Consider the following 20512-nt stretch of genomic DNA (forward strand, 5'->3'; position numbering starts at 1 on the left):
CATGCGCACACACCAAATGAAGTAGTGGTGGCAGCAGACTAATATATTAAATGACTGCATATTGATAATCAGGTAACACAGCAGACGCAGACATGAGTACAACATGGTAGGAAAAAGGGGGGGGGGGGGGGTAGAGAGATTTAGTGTATTTCAACATTTCAACTGTCATTGGGGGGAGTGTAAGGAGCAGCCAAATCAAAATAAGACAGATGGAATTAGTAAGTAATCTGTTGTCTGTTGATTACTTCGAAAGTACTCACCATAACTGTTCACACATTTATACCACTGTAAGACAAGATGGTCAACACCTTCATGGAAACATGTTGCGGTTGTGTAAGGAACCATGACGGTAGCCAGTCATACGTCTCTTTGTCTGAAGTAAATTGACAGCTGTGAAGTAAATTGACAGTCGCAAATGTCTTTCTCCAGTGTACCAAAAATATGGAAACCACATGTGGACATACCGACACTATATGGAGTGTGTGTAAGAACTTCCCAGCAAAACTTCTGCAGCGTAGTTGACATAACCTCCACATGTTGCCGTCAATTTGCTTCACATGGAAAGGTGCACAACACTTGAGTACACTCACGGTTCCACCCACATGTTACCACAAACATTTTTCCATGAAGGCACTAATCGCCTTGTCTCTCAGTGGGATATATGTATTCACAGTTATGGTACTTACTTCTGAAATAATAAACAGGTTACTTATTTTTTATTGTTAAGTTCCTCAATCAGTAAAAACAGAACCCTTATAGGATCACTTTGTTCTCTGTCCATCCGTCCATCCAACTATTAAATGCCCCTTTTTCTTCCGGAATGAGTAGAGGGTATCACACTGAAATTTATGTCACGTACTAATAGCTGTAGTCAATTTGCAGTATATAAAATTTAAGCTTCTAAGTCAATGCAGTCAAAAGATATGGTCATTTACATCACCTATTTTGATAGTTGCAAATTCACTCATCAAAACCTATAAGTGCTTCCCACTGACCTACAATTTTGAAAATTTAGCAGAAAGCAAGGCATCATAGTACAAGTAAAGGAAAAAAAAAAAAAAAAAAAAAAAAAAAAAAAAAAAAAAAAAAATTCAAGAAATTGTTAATTTGTAATTGTGTCGTCATCGTCACCACCACCACCACCACCACCCCCCCCCCCCCCCCTCCCTTCATCTTCTTCTTCTTCTTCTTCTTCTGCAGCTCTCCATGTTCCTCTATTTTGTTAAAACCTTTCCATCCTTGAATAACTGCTGCAACTTACATCCTTCTGAATCTGCTTACTGTATTCATCTCTTTGTCTCCCTCTATTGTTTTTACCCACCACACTTCCATTTGCAATACTAAACTCATGAGCCCTTGATGTCCTAGAATGTGTCCTATCAACCAATCCCTTCTTCTAGTCAGTCTGTGCCACAACTTTCTTTTCTCCCAATTCTATTCTGTAGCTTTTCATTAGTGACATGATCTACCCACCAAATCTCCAACATTCTTCTGTAGCACCACATTTCAAAAGCTTCTATTTTCTTTTTGTCTAAACTAATTATCGCCCATGTTTCACTTCCATACATGGCTACACTCCAGACAAATACTTTCAAAAAGGATTCCTAACACTTAAATCTACACTGAATGCTAACAAGTTTCCTTCTTCAGAGATGCTTTTCTTGCCACTGTTAGTCTACGTTTTATAACCCCTCTACTTCATTCATTTTTTATTTTTTATTTTTATTTTATTTTCTGCTGTCTGAATAGCAAAGCTCATCTACTACCTTTAGCATCTCGTCACTAATTCCATCAGCATCACCTGATTTCATTCAATTACACTCCACTATTCTTGTTGCACTTGCAACCACTGTTTTGTTTCTGTACAAGTTGTAAACAGCCTTTTGTGCCCTGTATTTTACCCCTGCTATCTTCAGAATTTCAGAGTATTCTAGTCAACATGGTCAAAAGTGTCCTCCAAGTCTACAAATGCTATAATGTTGGTTTGTTTTTCCTTAACCTATCTTCTAAGATAAGTTGTAGCATCAGTATTGCCTCATGCGTTCCTACATTTCTACGGAATCCAAATGGATCTTCCTCAAGGTCTGCTTCCACCAGTTTTTCCATTCTTCTGTGAAGAAACTGCATTAGTATTTTGCAGCCATGACTTATTAAACTGCAAGTTCAGTAATTTTCACACCTGTCAGAAAATGCTTTCTTTGGTATTGGAATTACTAGATTCTTCTTGAAGTCTGAGGGTATTTCGCCTGTCTCACACATCTTACTCACCAGATAGAAGAGTTTTGTAATGGTTGGCTCTCCGAACGCTACCAGTAATTCTGATGGAATGTTGTCTCATTCTGACTTAGGTCTGTCAGTGCTCTGTCAAATTATTCTCACTGTGTCATACCTCCTAGCTCATCTTAATCTATGCCCTCTTACATTTCCACAATATTGCCTTCAAGTACATCTCCCTTGTATAGACACATTATATACTCCTTCCGCCCTTCTGCTCTCCCTTCTTTGTGTAGGATTGGTTTTCCACCTGAACTCTTGATATTCATACAGGCGGTTCTCTTTTCTCCAAATGGTCTCGTTAATTTCCCCTAGTGATATATGCATATATGTTCTTACAATTGTTCTCTGGCCATTCCTGCTTAGTCATTTTGCACTTCCTATCAGTCTCTCATTTTATACATTTGCATTCCCTTTCACCAAATTTATTTGTTGCATTTTTAAATTTTCTCCTTTCTTTACTTAAATTCAATATCTCCTGTGTTATCCAAGGATTTCTACTTGGTGTGATCTTTTTAACTATTTGATCCTCTGCTGCCTTACTGATTTCATCTCTCTCAGCCAGCCATTCATCATCTACTGTATTACTTTCCCCTGTTCTACTCAATCACCTAATACTTGCTCTGACACACTCTACCACCTCTGGTTCTTTCAACCTAGCCATGTCCTATCTCCTTAATACCCAAGTTCTTGCAATTTCTTAAGTTTTAATCTACAGCTCATAAGCAATAATCAACCAGCATCCACATCCTCCCCTGTAAATTTCTTGCAATTAAATATCTGGTTCTGAAATCTCTGTCTTACCATTATATCATGAGCCTGAAACCTTCTGAAGTCTCCAGGTCTATTCCATGTATAAAACCTTCTTTTATGATTTTTAAACCAAATGTTGGCAATGATTAAATTAAGCTCTGTGCAAAATTCTACCCGGTGGCTTCCTCCTCTACTCCTTTCCCCCAGTTCATATTCCACCTACATTTTTTCCTTCTCTTCCTTTTCCGAATTCCAGTCCCCAATCAGTATTAAATTTTCACCTTCCTTAACTATCTGAATAATTTATTTTATCTCGTCATACATTTCTACAATCTTTCTTCATCTATAGAGCTAGTTGGCACATAAACGTATACTACTGTGATGGGTGCGTTCTTCATGTCTATCTTGGCTATCATAATGCATTCACTACCCTGTTCATAGTTGCATACCTGCACATTCCTATTTTCTCTTTCACTAGTAAACCTACTCCTGAATTATCCCTGTTTGATTTTCTATTCATAGCCCTGTATTCACCTGACCGGAAGTCCTGTTCTTCCTGCCACCGAACTTCACTAATGCCCACTATATTGAACTTTCACCTATCCATTTCTCTTTTTAAATTTTCTAATGTACCTGTGTGATTAAGGAATCTAACATCCCATGCTTCAATCCATAGAATACCAGTTTTGTTTCTCCTGATGACGACATACTCCCACGCAGTCCATATCTGGAGATCCGAACGGGTAGGGGGACAACATTACCCCCTGAATATTTTACCCACGAGGATGCTAATATTTAACCAAACAGTAGAGCTGTATGCCCTTGGAAAAAATTATGGCAGTAGTTTCCTCTTTCTTTCAGCCATTCACTATACCAGACTAGCATGGCCGTTCTGGCTGATGTTACAAGGCCAGGTCATTTAAACAACTGGACTGTTGCTCCTGCAACTACTGTAAAGGCTGCAGCTGCTGCCCATTTTCAGGAACCACACATTTGTCTGGCCTCTCAAAAGATACCCTTCCATTGTGGTTGCACATATGGAGTGACTTTCTGCATAGCTGAGGCAAGATTCATGATTCATAATGGTTATACCACGTCTTTTTTTTTTTGTCAATTTTTGTCCATCTGTCTATCTGTCCACCTCTTAAGACTTCTTTTTCTCAGGAACGGGTAGGAGTATGAAGCTGATATTTATGTCAAATACTGTACAAGCAGCTATAGACCCTCGGCAGTCTAACAAACTTAAGCTTGTAAGTCAATGCACTCAAAAGATATGGCCACAAGTTGTGTAATTTCATACTCAAAATCAATCGTCAGAGCCAGTAGATGAGGTGTTTATATACATGCCTATCGGTAAAGCACATGCCTGAAAACTGGTCGCAGGTTCAAATCTGTTGGCCCACAGGATTTTCAATCTCCCTTTTAATCTAACCTTCATTTCTCAACTTTGTTGAAAGGTCGCCAGAAACAATACATGGTTCAGAGTGAAGTTAAAGTATAGGCGCACTTTACCCAGTTGGATAACTGGGGTAGGTTAGAGACACGTAAGTTGCCGACGTGGCATCCAACAGGAAGACTTGCACGAGGCCATAGAGCCACATGAAGTAGCAGGAACAACAACCATCATTATCACCATCACCTATACATTAACAAAGTTTGCAAGAAACCGACAGAGCACTTGTACGGAGCCCCCACCCCCATCTCATCTGTCTCGTTTTCATTCGACTACGTCATGTACATAACAAACCACACTTTAGAGTGAGGCAAGGAGCAAGCCATCTTCAAGCATAGCGACTGGAGAGAAGTGTTCTGTCACATATTGTGGAGAAAATTAATCCAGGACATTTCTGAAATACATTAAATAAATTAAGTGCCAGGTCAGAGAAGAATGCAGTTTAGCACCTGTAAAATAACAATACCAGAAAGCTTACCATTTTCATGACTCTGGAGTACATAAAAAAAATTGTTTTGACTGACCAACTACGCCCACCACAATTCAGATTTACAGTCATATTTAGTTTTCCCTACAAGAGTGGTGGACAAAACAACTCACTATGCTGACATGCATCTTAAAATTTACAGAAGACATAATTCCAGAACATGCAACAGGAACAAGAAGTGTAATACAACAATGGTATTAGGAAAGAGAACTTCTTGCTGCATAGAAGATGTTTTGAGGGCATAGAACACATTCAAAATTATTGTAGTTCAGTTCTGCAAACTGTTGGGTTAAGGTGACCATCTTAAGATGTGTAAGTAATCTGCCTGGTAGTAAATGAACATTACAAAAAGTGATCGCTGGGGTCATTCACACTTGCTTCATTGTTGCTTTCTGTGTGGTGCAGAGGGGAATCCACACACTGATGACATCTGTATGAATCAATGTAAAGACTTCTCCAGATGCTCTCCCAAGAACAGTAAGGTTATGACAGAATGAATAGGAACCTTGAAGAATTAGAGAACGGTTGTCAGTGGAACTTATTTACTGAGACCAATGCAGAGCGCAGGTTGCAGTACAGGAAGAAACTAATTGTTGCAGTTCTGTCAGGTAACAGTAAATCCACTGCTGATCCACTGAATTACGTTAAGTGTGTTCTGGTCAGGTAGGAAGGGCTAGGAAGAGGGGTCATGCTCCAGGATCACTGTCTATCACAGGTGAGGGTGGAACAATGTCGACGAACATCAGTTCAGTGTACGATAGGAAGGGGGACATCTGGTGTCTCCGAGGTCATCAGAGTAGCTACCCTCTGAGATTTCTTCTTTTTCTGTTTTGCTGTTTTTTTGCAGTCCAGAAACTTTTAAGAGGTTATTCACTGTGGATTTAGGAGCAGGCACTGGTCTGTAAGTTTGACAGAAGAAGATTACTGAAAGGGACTTCTGTCGTCAGCAAACACAGGAGGAGGAGGAGGAGGAGGAGGAGGAGGAGGAGGACAATGCTTCTCCGCCCATGAGCTGGAAATGGTTCTAAAAGAAGGTGCTGAAGCAAGCACAAGAGTGAAGTGCCTATCACCCTCGGGTATAATTTACTACTGGAGCTACCAATCAATCGATTAAGTTGACCTGGTTCTACTGAAGACCTGGCAGCAGTAGTGGCAAAGTCGGTATCATGGAGAGATGGTATAAATGATCATGTTTAGTTTCCGAGCCTCAAAATATGAGAGGTGATATGGCTTCTTCAGCTCCTTTATTTTGTGTTCCTTAACTGTGCAGCATACATCAGGGATGGAGGAAACTGGTCATTCCCACAATTTGCACAGACAGCTGGTAGTGCACCCACGGTGAATTTTGGTGAAGTGGGTGGCTATCATCTCCACAAATTTGTCGCATGTACATCGGGAACACATGTGCCTGAAGAGCTGGCATTTGATGCGCCATGATGGAGGTGGGAAATATGGCTTTACGTCTCCGTGGTAAACCATGATTTTAACCTTCCTGGAAGTGAATCCCCCTCAAAAGTGAGCATTAATGTTGCAGTATCAACATTGTTGCGTATCAGACTGTAACATACACAACAAATGAAGTGGATCCCTCACCACCTCTCTAAGCGACTGTGTAGTAGTTCATCCATCATGTGTTGGCCCAGCGAAAAATTAAATCCTGCACGGTGTTTTGGTACCAAATACATCACCAAGTTGTGAACAACAGAATACACCTGAGACTGGGAAGAATTTGCCACCTCAATTAAGATGAAACACTTTGTGATTTACCAAGGAAAGAGAGAGTTACCTAATTGTTTATCCACAAAGTACATTGGCTTAGTAGAGAGAAAGGACCTTCCTCAAATCAGGAACTGGCAGGACAAAGTGTCTGCAAGTGGAAATGTTTTGCATTCCTTCCATCCAATGACCAAGGAGGGTAAGTTCAGTCTGTTAAGTATGACCGTGGTTGGGAAAATGTATTTGACAACAAACTAAAACATATATAAGTCTGTTCAAAAAATTCTGGAACATTTGTAGTTTCGCACCAATAGTGCATTGGAGCAAAATGCAGTTGGCATCCCCGCACACATCTGTATTTAATGTGAAACTGCCAGAAGTTTCATTCTTTTATGTCTGTTATTGCTTAGTGTTGTATTGAGTAGAATATTGTGTGCCACAGTTTGCAAATTCTGAGATGGCAGAGTTAGAGGAGCAATGTGCACACATTAAATTTTTCGTGAAACTGAAGAAAACCTTTACAGAGGCACACCAAATGACTCAGAAAGCCTACAGCGATGAGTGCTTAAGCCATACTTGGTGTTACAAATTGTTCACATGGTTTAAAAATGGCTGGACAGAAGTTAAAGATGACCCCGGCTAAGAATGCCCTTAGATATCTACTGATGACACTCATGTCATGAACATCAACGAAATTGTGCATGCCAATCTAAGACTGTCTGTCTAAAAGATTGCAGAAGAATGTAACATTTCAGTTGGATCATGTCATAAAATCCTAACACAGCATCTCTGGAATGTATCCTGTTGCCACCAAGTTCATCCCACAGCTCACGAGTCAAGATGAGAAAGATCTTCGCCTTGCAGTCTGTGAAGAGCTTTTGGACCACGCAACTGAGAACAAGATGTCACTTAAGAGAATCATAACTGGTGATGACACTTGGGTCTATAGTTATGATGTTGAGACCATGGTTCAATATTCACAGCGGGTCTGGAAAGATTCACCAAGACCAAAAAAAGCTTATCAGATCTGATCAAATGTCAAGCATGCTGACAATTTTCTTAGAATTAGTCCAACACAAATTCATGCCACAGGGACAAACTGTTAATCAACAATGCTATGGGATGTGTTGCGATGCCCGCGAGCAAATGTGAGAAAGAAATGGCCTGAAATGTGGCGAGACAATTCATGGTTCTTGCATCACAATAACACACCCGCACATTCATCCCTGTTGGTGTGAGACGATTGGGGGGGGGGGGGGGGGAGGGGGGGGGGGAAACCCACTGTGCTGCTTCATCCTCCATACTCTTCAGACCTGCAGAACCCCACTGAAAGGGTGGAAATTTGCAACAAAAGAAAAGGAAACAGTGTTGGGAATGGTGTATAAATTGTGGAGGAGAGCATTTGGAAGGAGACCATGGATAATAAGTAAAAGGTAAGTGCAGAAAAATTTTGTACACAAAGTTCCAGAATTTTTTGAACAAACCTTGTACATAGATAATATATGAACAAAAGAAAATGCAATTACAATTAATATGTCCAGTCACCCGAAGTGTTGGCAATTGCTTGTCACTCCAACGCATGCTTGAAACTAAGTGTTGTGACTCGCCGATCAAAGCGCCGCCACACAATTACGTACGTCCTCTACGTGCGGCGCTGTCTGCCAGCCATGCAGCAGCTGCGCCACCTAAGCGGCCAGCCGAGCAGCGGCCGCTAGACTGGGACTCAGTGCTCATTCGAATGCTAACATGTACACATGTCTTGCTTGTCAACTTACTCTGTGACTTATATGTGTTGTGTCATTCTCAAATATGTATGTGTTAAACTTGACGTTATAACAGTTGGCGACGAGGTAGTGGATTTTTCCTTTTCACCGTTGACCCACAGGTTTCCATGGCTACTATCGAGCAACTATTGCAAAATCTCCTTGAATAGCGAATGCTTTCAACAGCGGCGATTTGCGATTTCGTCGCGGCGTCAAATGCGGAGTGTTTCTCGTCGTTGGCTATACCTCCTTTTCCTCCTTACGACGGAAGACTGGTCTGATAATGAAATACGTCTTCGACAGCAATTCTTGGCATTTCATGTCACGGACGAACAACCATGTAAGTCTCTGTTCCTTTCCTGGATTTCACCTCAAATGTATCGGTTGTTGTCGCAATTGGCTCCTTTGAAGGATCCTGCGTCTTTGTCCTTTGCTGAAATGTGCTAACTTCTGTCTGTCTATTTTCAAAAGCAAACGCATGTGGTAGCCTCTCGTGTTGCCTTTTATTGTTGTCAAAAACAGCCACATCAATCCCATCGCACTTGGGCTGCTGAACTTCACGGCCTCAGTCAAAAGTGTCAATTTGTTACTGACGTTCAAAAGTGTCAATTTGTTACTGACGTTCACAAACAATCCTATGCCGATTCCATGGTACAGGATGCTATTATCCGGTCAGCGCCCGACAAAGAAGTTCGGCAATGGGCCCTTCAGTTGGCAAATCCGACTCTAGATGAAGTTCTCTCCATTGCGCAGTCTTTTGAAATTTCTCGCGCCGCTGGGGCGCAAATAGAGGCATGGGGTGATGTTGGGGAAATACAACCTCTGTGCGCTGTTGACGACGCGTGCGGTGCAACCCCGCCGGCCGACGTGGCCGCAGTGCGCTCCCACGCGTAGCCTTGGCCTAACCGTAAACAACCCGCTAAGATACTGCAGCAAAACCCCCGGCAACTTCCTTCATGTCCGCGGTGTTTTACGAAACATTCACGTGAGGATTGTTCCCAACGTTGGGCTGTGTGTCACAATTGCAAAAAGAAAGGTCATGTGTCTTCCGTTTGCAAATCCGTCCACATACATGATGTTCATGAACATGACGCTCATTCTGATTCTGTGTTGTCTGTCAATTGCACTTTTTCCCTTTCAGGGAAGTTATTCCTCACTGTCCAAATCCTTGGTCGAGATGTTCACATGCAGGTGGATACTGGTTCTGCTGCCACTATAATTAATTCTTAGACGTATCTTCAGTTGGGTTCTCCACTCCTGTCACCTGTCACTCGGCAATTACGGACGTACAATAAACAGAAGATTTCTCTCTTGGGACAGTTTCATGCTGAGGTATCTTACAAATCTGTCATTCGCACTGTTCCCATATTTGTGGTCGACCAGAGCAGCGCAGAAAATCTTTTTGGTTTCGATGCCTTTCGCGTTTTTGGGTTCTCCATAGATGACTGTCAATATTGTCTCTGATGCTATTCCTTATGCTCAACTGGATTCCTTGTCGACGACATTTTCGTCCCTTTTTTCTCCTGGGTTAGACTGTGCAAACGACTTTGAAGCTCATATCACGCTCAAACCCACTGCTCGGCCTAAGTTTTTTCGGGCTCGGCCCATTCCTGTGGCTCTTCGTTTTCGGGTAAAACGGGAGTTGGATCGTCTCACTACTTCAGGGGTCTTGCTTCCTGTCACTTCCAGTGAGTGGTCCTCTCCTGTTGTTGTCGTTGCTAAGCCAAATGGTGATATTCGTCTCTGTGGCGATTTCAAAGCCACTGTAAATGCCCAATGCCTCATCGACACTTACCCTATGCCCCATCCTGAAGAACTGTTCACTAAACTTGCTGGAGGCCAGTATTTTTCTAAAAGTGATCTGTCAGAAGCTTATCATCAACTTCCTCTCGACGCTGCTTCCCGCAGTTTCTGGTCCTTAACACGCCTTTCGGCCTCTATCAATACCACGCCTTGCCATTCGGGGTTGCTAGCGCCCCTGCTCTCTTTCAGTGATTCTTGGAACAATTATTGCTCACTGTCCCTGGGTGTATCAATTACATGGATGACATTGTTGTCACTGGCTCCACCACTGAAGAACATCTTCAAAATCTCCACACACTTTTTCATGTCTTACAGACTGCCGGTCTTAAGTGTAATCTTCAGAAATCACAATTTTTTCAGGCATCTATCACGTACTTGGAGTTTCAACTCTCGTGGGATGGTATTCGTCCGCTTCAGCAAACTGTCGCTGCGATTAATGCCCTTCCTCGCCCTACATCTCTTACGGAACTGCAGGCCTTCTTGGGGAAAATACCATACTATCACAAGTTTTTACCGTCTGCGTCTTCGGTGGCTCAGCCGTTGCATCGCCTGTTGCATAAAAACATGCCTTTTCACTGGTCCACGTCATGCGATGCGGCTTTCCAGAAATTGAAGACTATGCTGAAACAGGCCCCGTGCCTGGCTACGTATCGACCTGGCCAACATCTTGTTCTTGCCACAGACGCCTCTCAATACAGGGTCGGTGCAGTCCTTGCGCACCGTTTTTCTGACGGTTCAGAACAACCCATTGCTTATGCCTCAAAACGCTCACGGATGCCCAACAAAAGTATTCTCAAATTGAGAAAGAAGGTTTGGCCATTATTTATGCTCTTCATAAGTTTGGTGTTTTTCTCTATGGCTCAAAATTTCATCTTGTTACAGATCACAAACCACTTGTTTCCTTGTTTCATCCATCAACGTCACTTCCCGACAAGGCTGCACACCGCCTCCAGCGTTGGGCTCTTTACTTGTCTCGTTTCAATTATGAGATTCATTTCCGGCCAACGGCTCAACATGCAAATGCTGATGCTCTGTCTCGCCTTCCCATGGGTCCTGATCAGGCATTCGATAGGGATGAACTTTTGTGTTTCCACCTGGATGTTGCCGAGCAGTGGGTTGTGGATGGGTTCCCCATCACTGGGGACAGGCTGGCGGCTGCTACGGGTTCTGACCCTACCCTCTCCAGGGTTTTACGCTGTATTCAGAAGGGTTGGCCAGATCGCCCATCCGCTAAGACTTCTGATCCGTTGCGGAACTACTACGCTTTGCGCTACCGCCTCACGGCTAGGGATAGTGTTATCCTCATTTCCACTGACAATGCTTCGCCGCGTGTTGTGGTACCTGCGTCTTTGCGTGCTTCGGTCTTGCGCCTCCTTCACCAAGGGCACTGGGGTGTGTCTCGCACAAAATCTCTGGCGCGCCGTCACGTGTACTTGCCTGGCATCGACCCTGAAATAGCACACATGGTCGCTGCCTGCAGCCCTTGTGCGTCACAGGCCGCTGCCCCGAAGTCATCTTTGTCACCGTGGCCTTTGCCGAAGAAGCCCTGGGAGCGCATTCATGCTGACTTTGCGGGACTCTTTTTAGGTACTTATTGGCTCCTCGTAATTGACGCCTACGCTAACTTTCCTTTCATTGTCTGTTGCACGTCGCCTACCACCGCAGCAACCACCAGTGCTCTCACCCGTATTTTTTCTTTGGAAGGCCTCCCCTCTACTCTTGTTCGTGATAATGGTCCGCAATTTGCCTCTTCCGAATTTGTGGATTTTTGTGCTCGTCATGGCGTTATGCATGTCACGGCTCGCCGTTCCATCCACAATCCAACGGTGAGGCTGAACGACTGGTCCGCACATTTAAGGCTCAGATTCGGAAACTTCTGACTTCTTCTGCTGCTGATGATGCGCTTCTCCAGTTTCTGGCGTCTTACCGTTTCACCCCCATGGATGACCACAGCCCGGCTGAGCTCTTACATGGCCGACAGCCCCGCACGCTACTTCATCTTCTGCGGCCTTCCACCTCACGGCCGCAGGTGCCTTCACTTGGCCGGTTCACCGTCGACAACCTCATCTGGGTACGGGGATATGGCAGGTGACCAAAATGGAGCTCGGGCCGCATCTTACGACACCGTGGCAGACGCCTGTATGAAATCCAGACGGACACAGGTGTTGCAGTGCGTCATTCTGACCAGCTTCGGCCTCGTGTGCCGGCAACGCCTGTTCCGAATGCCGCAACACCACCTACGGCTCTACCTGACGCTCGGGATCTTGGCATCTCTTGATACTCACAACGCAGCCCTCTCTCCGTCATCGCGATGCCAGCACAAGAACGGACGCCACCAGGAGACGTGCCCATGCAGGAACCGGATGACCATCCTCTGTCAGAGCAAATCTACTCGCCTCCTCCTCCAATGGACGCCGACACATCGCCCATGTCTACTGTCATATCAACTGGACTTGCCGCAACGGGCAGATTGGTGCATGGGGACCCAGTAGATTCGACCCCTAGGTCTCCTGTCATCTCGACCCGTTATCATCGGGGACACTTCCATCCCTACAGGAAGCCGCCTCCTCTAGACTTTACGGCGAGTCAAACAACGCCTATGGATGTTAGCCATCTCCAGGACACCTCCATCAAGACCAGTGCCACAATTTCAAAGGGGGGAAAAGTGTTGTGACTCACCGATCAAAGCGCCGCCACGAAATTACGCGCGTCCTCTACATGCGGCGCTGTCTGCCAGCCATGCAGCAGCTGCGCCACCCAAGCAGCCAGCCGAGCAGTGGCCGCTAGACTGGGACTCAGTGCTCATTCGAATGCTAACGTGTATGCACTTCTTGCTTGTCAACTTACTCTGTGACATATGTGTTGTGTCGTTCTCAAATATATATGTGTTAAACTTGACATTATAGCACTAAGTTTTCCGCATATTTATGCGGAAGACACCTCTAAATGCATTGAATTTGTGTCAACAGCTGTTTCAAAGTGGAGATCATTTTTCCTTGCAACTTCTTTTTGATGTAAGACAATACATTTTTAACAGGATTAGCATCAGCTGACTGTGAAGACCAATCCAGTACCTGCACACTTTTATCCCTATTCCGGTCGCTGCAATGCCTGCTTCAGTGCTCTGTATCATTGTTCTCCTGCAGTGTCCAATCTTCATTTTTGTTGATGAACCAACATTTGGCAGTCGGCATCAAACATCTTTGATAAATGCAATGTATAAACTGTACTCATGTTTCTTCTTGTGTATCTCAGTCAAGAATTGAAAGTAAACTAATTCTCTATGGGTGTTGCATGGAGGACAAAGGTTACCTTCATCGGGCTGTAATATCTTTTATCGTATGTGCGTAATGCCGATCATGCTCTTACTTTATGGACTGTACATGTGGTCACAATAATCTGCAATTAATTGTTCTCAGTCTGAAAGGACTGTCTGGCAATCCTTCCAACCACCAGCTGACAACTATGGTCTTTACGTGACACCGTATATCTGCCATGATGCTGCCTACTCCAAATGGGGGCTCCCTCAGGACAGAAATTCATATGCAAAAGTTTGCATCACCAAAACTATCGTCGGCAGTTTTAAAGAAAGTTTCAGGTCCTTAAACCGGTAAAATGAAGAAGGAATATATTTTAAGCCAACATAAATGAACCACTTTTGTTTTGGTGATGATACTGTACTGTTTGCCTCTAGTACGGATAACAAATGGGAGAACTTGATAGGGCAAATGTGGAAATGGGCTAGAAAATTAATTAAAATAGGACTAAATTTATAATCAACGTATTTACTAGAACATAGTATAAACTGACAAAGTCATAAGACATATATTTTTTATTTATGGAAGATTAAGACAATGACTCCATGGATAGCAAAAAACAAATTAAAGAGTAAAAATTTCTCTGGTTGCTTCTAATGAACAATATGAGCTTTTCAAAATTAAAGTTCTTATTGGTCTGAAAAGAAAAGTTTACAATCACTGTGTATTGCCAGTTTTTACTTACAGCAGTGAGATCTGGACCTTCAATGTTGAAACTATCTAAATCAAGAGAAGCCCAGTGAGCAAAGAAAAGATGCATGTTGGAAAAGACTAGGAGAGAGAGAAAAGCAAACAAATGGGTCAAGCAACATACTAGAGATCAACAGGTAACTATAACATTGGTGAAAATTAAATTGGAATGGTGGGACAAGTTGCCAGGTGAATAGATGGACTAAGGGAATTATTTGTTGGATCACACGAGAAAGAAAAGACCAAGATGATGACCTGATGGAGGGTGGGCATATGACATTCAAAAAGCAAGACAAAGCAATAAAGACACATGCAGCTGAAGGCATTAACGCACGGGGCACCCCCAGAAGCAGGCTTTCATCCAGTGGTGGATGTCAAGTAGCTAATAATAATGATCACTTAAGTCTTGGCCTATGCAATGCAGGAATATGCCACATGTAAACCCAAATTACTGAAAAATTCTGTCACAACTGCCTCACGATTAACAAAAATTACACAAAAAGGCATGTAGTAACCTAACTATTGCTCTCATGTTATAACATTTAATATAGCTGGTTAAAATGTGACAAAATAATTAGTATATCAATGAAGATGAAAAGCAGCCTTTCATTCTTACCCCATTTGGTAAGTCTCCCCTGACCCAGGGTTCTGGTCAACTTTTTGTGAACTCTCACCACTTTTAAACCTCGCCAGTCCTTTTCCTTCACCCATCTTCCTTCCCATTCAACCCGTCTGCCAGGAGGAGGAGCCACTGGCTCTGAAAGCCTGCAAATCTTAAATACCTTTATATTTGTGTTCTCCTGCTGCCACTTGGTGAGTAGATTTTTTATTACTCCAATAAGCAAATAATCAGTATGTCACTAGCAATGTAAAATTTCATAATTTTGAATACTCAACAATCCATGTACCACAGGGCTACGTTCTCTCCAGATGTGGATTACAGACATTATCTTACCAGGAAGCATTCAGGGTTGTGTTCATTTCAGCCACTACAGATTGATGTACCTCCCACTGAGCCATTTATGTTCCACTGGTTCATAATACACTGATGCAATGGCTAGGTCACAGCAATCAATCAATCACCCTCCCCCCCCCCCCCCCCCATTCCAATTTTTGTTAGTGACTGTCTTTTCAGTCTCATTTTCTCAAATCTGCATCTACCCTTGTATCCTACACAATGACATCTCCTGTCCCTAGCTTTTGAGTGAAGAATGGGACTTTGGACGTACTGGACTTTCTTCTCTGGTTGGTACCTGTGCTACAATACCTTAAAAAAAAAGTCATAGAGGCAGTGAAGATGAGCAACTTTACTGTGCTCTTACATTTCATATTCTCTGGAGTCCCAAGCTCTCTTTTAGTGCTACAATAATAATAATGAATTTAAGTTTGTAGGCTTCCATGGCCTGTATCATTTTGGATAAAATAATTTTGGGTACTGGGCCATGTCACTGTAAACTGCTAAAAGAACTAAATTGCTGATGTTTTGATCAGTTTGCTGCTGCCCTAGGACTGTGGCAAATTGATTGAAACCTCAGCAATTTACAATGACACAGATCAATTCCCAAAATTATTTTATCCTAAACAATGAATTTTTCAGTTAAGTAACTTGAGAAGACAATCAGTGAGTGTAGGAAGGCAATCAGCTTAGACCCTTCAGCACACTACCATTTGTTACAATACTCAATAAAAATATGATAAATAGTTATTTAAACATATATTCCTTAGTTCGGGTGTATCTCAGTTACCAAAGGGGTCGCAGATGGTGGATAGCGCTTGCTCCTCAAACAGGGTTAGCTATGAATATGGATGGATTCGAGTAAGTTGTTACAGATTGAGGTGGCAGGATCAGGGGGAGTGGAAGAGTAGCACATGGTGAAGCTACATTTAGTAAGCACCAACCACATATGCTCTATGTTGATCCTGTGTCAAAGAGAGTGAACAGCACTAAGTGTTGATCCACTTTCTTGCTGACAGGGATTAGCCGAAAGACTAAGGGGATAAAAACTCTGACTGACAGATCCCAGTCCTCCTGGTTGGAGGTTGACAACAGGTTACCAAACTGTCCTGGAATAATAATTACTAGTGCTACTGTCACAAGACCATCAGATAGGACTACTGATCTCTAAAAAAAACAACCTAAGCAAAAATATGGACTCCAAAATGAAATACTACTATGAACCTGGAACGCCAGGAGCCTATGCCAATCTGGGGCAGCAAAATGTGTTTTAAGGCATGTGGATAAATATGGAACAGACTTGCTGGCTCTGCAAGAGACAAGGTGGACAGAAATGGTCTTCAGAGGAAAGGAAAACTATGACATGTTACACGGAGCACCAGAAGCGAACCATTCAATAGGTACTTGTGTACCAGTCGTGTAGATTTTAAATCAATCAACCCCAGAATCTCACTTGCAACAACAGATAGTGAAAAACACAGTCACATGTGTAAACTGTCAACCACCAGTGAAGAGTGTGAAAATATCAAAAAAAAAGTATAATCTACAAGGAACCAGATATGATCTTGGACAATGTACTAAATGAGCACTACAAAATCATCTTGGGAGATCTTAGTCCAAAAGGAGGAAAAGAAGCAGCCTTCAAGGTGACCACTGAGAAGCACAGCTTACATAATGTGAGCAATGATAACTGTATTCGTTTGGCTAACTCTGTGACGGCACAAGACATGTTTGTGTGTAGAACTGTCTTTGATAAAAAGAGAATACATAAATGCACTTTGGTATCTGCGGATGGAAAGACAGTGAACTAGATTGACCCTGTAGTAGTAGACACTGGAATAAAAAAGCTGGTGTGAAATGTCACGACAGCAAGAGATGATGAATGTGGATAGGACCACTCCATCGTCAGAGTAGTGATGAAGGCAAAATATAAGAGGCATTTTCATAATCAAACTGACCAACTGTTCTGAATTATTGGGGAATGAAGAGAACAGAGATTCCAAATAGATCAGAATTGGAAGGTAACTGCAGATGCCATTAAAGACACAGCTCAAAGAAAGTAGTTGCAAAGCGAATTAAGGTAAAACAAGCTGTTTGATGAGGAATGGAAGTTATCAGAGATAGATGGGGGCAAATTACCCAGGGTACGAAGTACTATGCCAGAAGGGAAACCAAAGCTTAAAGAAATACAATGGCGAACAAGGCCACATTACAGAAAGCAACGAGAAAATATGTAAGAACCATCATAGAGGAAACTCAAAAAGACTGATGCAAATGGATGTAAAGAACAATACAGGAAAGCAAAGTGGTTTAAAGGAGAACCAAACCACCAACATAAATTCATAAAAGATGCCAACGGAAGGGCATTAATGGAGGATCAAGGGATTTGGAGAAGATTGACAGACTACTTCAGGAACCTACAAAATTTTGAAGAACCAAGTGAATCATTCTAGTTTAATGACTTGGTAGCAGTGGATCCCGAGTAACCTCCACCCACTGTCAAGAAGATACAAAAACAAATTAAAAACCTTAAAAATGGCAAACACCCAGGAGAGGATGGAAGTCCCACTGAGCTTCTCAAGGCTGGGGAGAAAGCTCTCTGCTCCAAAACATAACTGATTTAATCTGGGCAAAGAAGGCAGCAACAGGACAATCAAAACCAGTACAGATCTGTGAAACAATGTACAAATAACCTCCTCTTTGTAGACATCAAGAAGGCTTACAATAGTATCCATAGATGAGTCTGATTAGAACCATATGCTGTGTCTAATGTCTGATACGGTGCACAGCCTATTGCACAGAGGGTGCGCCATATGCCAGGCAATCTCCAGCACAGCACCACATACTTATGATCTGTTAGCACTGCCATATGACTTACAAAGCAAACAGTCCAATCTATCTACCAATAGTTCTGTGGCTTGGTTCTAAAAGGACCAATGTCAATATTTGTCAAAACTGGTTTTATTGGTGTACGCCATATAGTTTCAAGTGCTCTTCATAATGTTAAAACGGCCAACGTCTAAGCCACAAAGGATGAGATGTACTGGGGTTTTAAGATGTAAGCCCAAAAGTGTTTTATCAAGTTTCCAATCAGCATAAAGGCGCCAATCTTGACACTGGCCCTTCCTCATTTTACATTTGTTGTAAGAACGGCCAGTGTCGACATTGGCCTTTTTTTGCTGACAGATGGTTTGCACAATGGAAACATTGCTGTGACTTTGGACTTAAATCTGGCAGGAATACACAATAATAAGAGTTGTTCCTTTAACAATTCACCTAACCATTCGGCGCATTCTTAGTGAGGAGTCTAGACAGTCTTGGTGGGCACAAACATCATGTTTCTTAGTGGCAATAAGAAAGAGCTTGAGGAACAAACTTCATCTGAAATATCACCGCTAAAGTCATCACTTTGCCTTGACGGTATTTTTACTAAAATGAACTGCTATCAGGAGCATTTATCCCTAATTTTTCCAACACAAGACCATAAACTGACTGGTATCTAGTTAATACCAGTCTAAAATATTATCAACCACCTATTAAATTTATTTCATTTTTATTTTCTTTAAGGTCATCCCAGTACCGGTACAAAAGGAAATGCATGTTCATCATTATTGGCAGACATGATTTCAAGTGATTTCAAGTTCTGATGAAGAGGCATTTGAAGATTCTGATGAATATGTTCCAAGTGGTGGCGAAAATTGTGATGAAAGCAATGCTGGAGGGAATATAACTACATGAAAGACAGTTAAAAGATCTTCAAGGATTGAAGAAATTAGTCTAATTCAACAGCAGCCTAGCTACAAAACAACAAAGTTCAGTGGAAGGGGGAGGAAGAAATGTGATCCACAGGATTCATACAGAAAAAGAAAGCGAAACAAAAAATTATGGGAGAAAAATTGGAGGAAAGAACTGAAAATTGCAGGAAAGGAATAGGTGACGTCAAAAGGAAAATTTACACCTGCTACAGTTCTGAAATCATCGTGCAAGTGCAGGAAAAATTGCAGAGGAAAAGTAAATGACGATGAGAGAGAGAAAATGTTCATAGAATATTACAAATTGTTCCCAGAAGCTCAAAATCAGTTGATAGCTAATCATGTGTCTGAGGAAAAGAAACATGGAGCATTTAAGGAACAAACCTGAAGGAATAGCAAGCAGGCAAAAATATTCCAGGAAGTAATTTCTTTACAGTCCTTCCTTGCAGACTAGGATAGAAGAATGTAAGAATATGTACATTTTCTTTAACACAAAAGAAAGGAAGAACAATTGTGGAGAAAAGACAGGACTCTGAAGGTGGAGTGTGTTCTGAAGATGGACGTGGTAAACATTCTAATCATCTGAAAGTTCCATTTGACAACATTGATTTAATAAAGGAACACATTAATATTTTTCCTTCCTACGAAAGCCATTATTCTCGATCTCCTTCTAAAACATATTTATCTCCAGACTTTATTATTTCAGCAATGTACTGGCTCTATCAAGAACTTTGCCAAACCAAAGGTATGAAGCCAAGAAGTGAAACGTGTTATCGAAGAGTTTTTGTGACCTGTTTTGATCTTAGCTTCCACAAACCAAAGACTGACACTTCTGCAAAATGTGACAAATACCCCATGTTACTCAAGAATTGTACTGATGATGCTGAACATTGTAAGGTTGAAGTGGAATGACAGCAACATTTGGATTTAGCCCAGGCTGCTTACGATTAGAAAGACAGTGATAAAAAAGGAAAGCTGAGCAGAATTCCAATGTAGAAACCCTGGCCTTTGATTTGCAGAAATGTATAACCACTCCATTTCTATGCTGTGGTGTGGAATTTTACAAAAGACAACTTTGGACCTTCAACTTGACCATCTATGTAAAGAGACAAAGAATGTTCTCCAATATGTTACATTTGGAATGAAACAGTGGCAAGAAGAGGTGGCCAAGAAATTGTTTCTTGTCAATATGATTATTTGATGAAACTGGCCGACGAAATTGTTGAGGTACCCCTGTACAGCAATTCGTGTACCAGACAAAACAGAAATATTTTATTGCCATCGTATTTCTGAGAGTAGTGGAAGAATTCATGATTCAGGGAAGATGTTTGGAAATCAGCCAGAAGTTTCTTGAAGTTGGAAATTTTCACTTGGAAGCTGACTTAATTTATGCAGCCATTGAGAAGACAAAGAAAACAATACCTGCTGAAGTAGAACTGCCAAGAGACTGTGCCAAATTAATGCGCATGGTTCCCTGAAAGCGACCCATACCTGCGGTAGAGCAGGAACAAAAGGACTTCTACAACTTTGAAGACTTTATGAGAAGTCA

General features: G+C 42.1%; 1 protein-coding gene across 2 annotated transcripts in view; it reads right to left on the reverse strand.

Annotated features, from left to right (window-relative positions):
* The window catches only part of LOC124607490 (clathrin interactor 1), a 183787-nt gene that overhangs the window by 120471 nt on the left and 42804 nt on the right, over positions 1-20512 (reverse strand). The gene's annotated exons all lie outside the window — the stretch shown is intronic.

The sequence above is a fragment of the Schistocerca americana genome, chromosome 3, assembly GCF_021461395.2.
Source record: "Schistocerca americana isolate TAMUIC-IGC-003095 chromosome 3, iqSchAmer2.1, whole genome shotgun sequence".
Classification (NCBI taxonomy): Eukaryota; Metazoa; Arthropoda; class Insecta; order Orthoptera; family Acrididae; genus Schistocerca; species Schistocerca americana.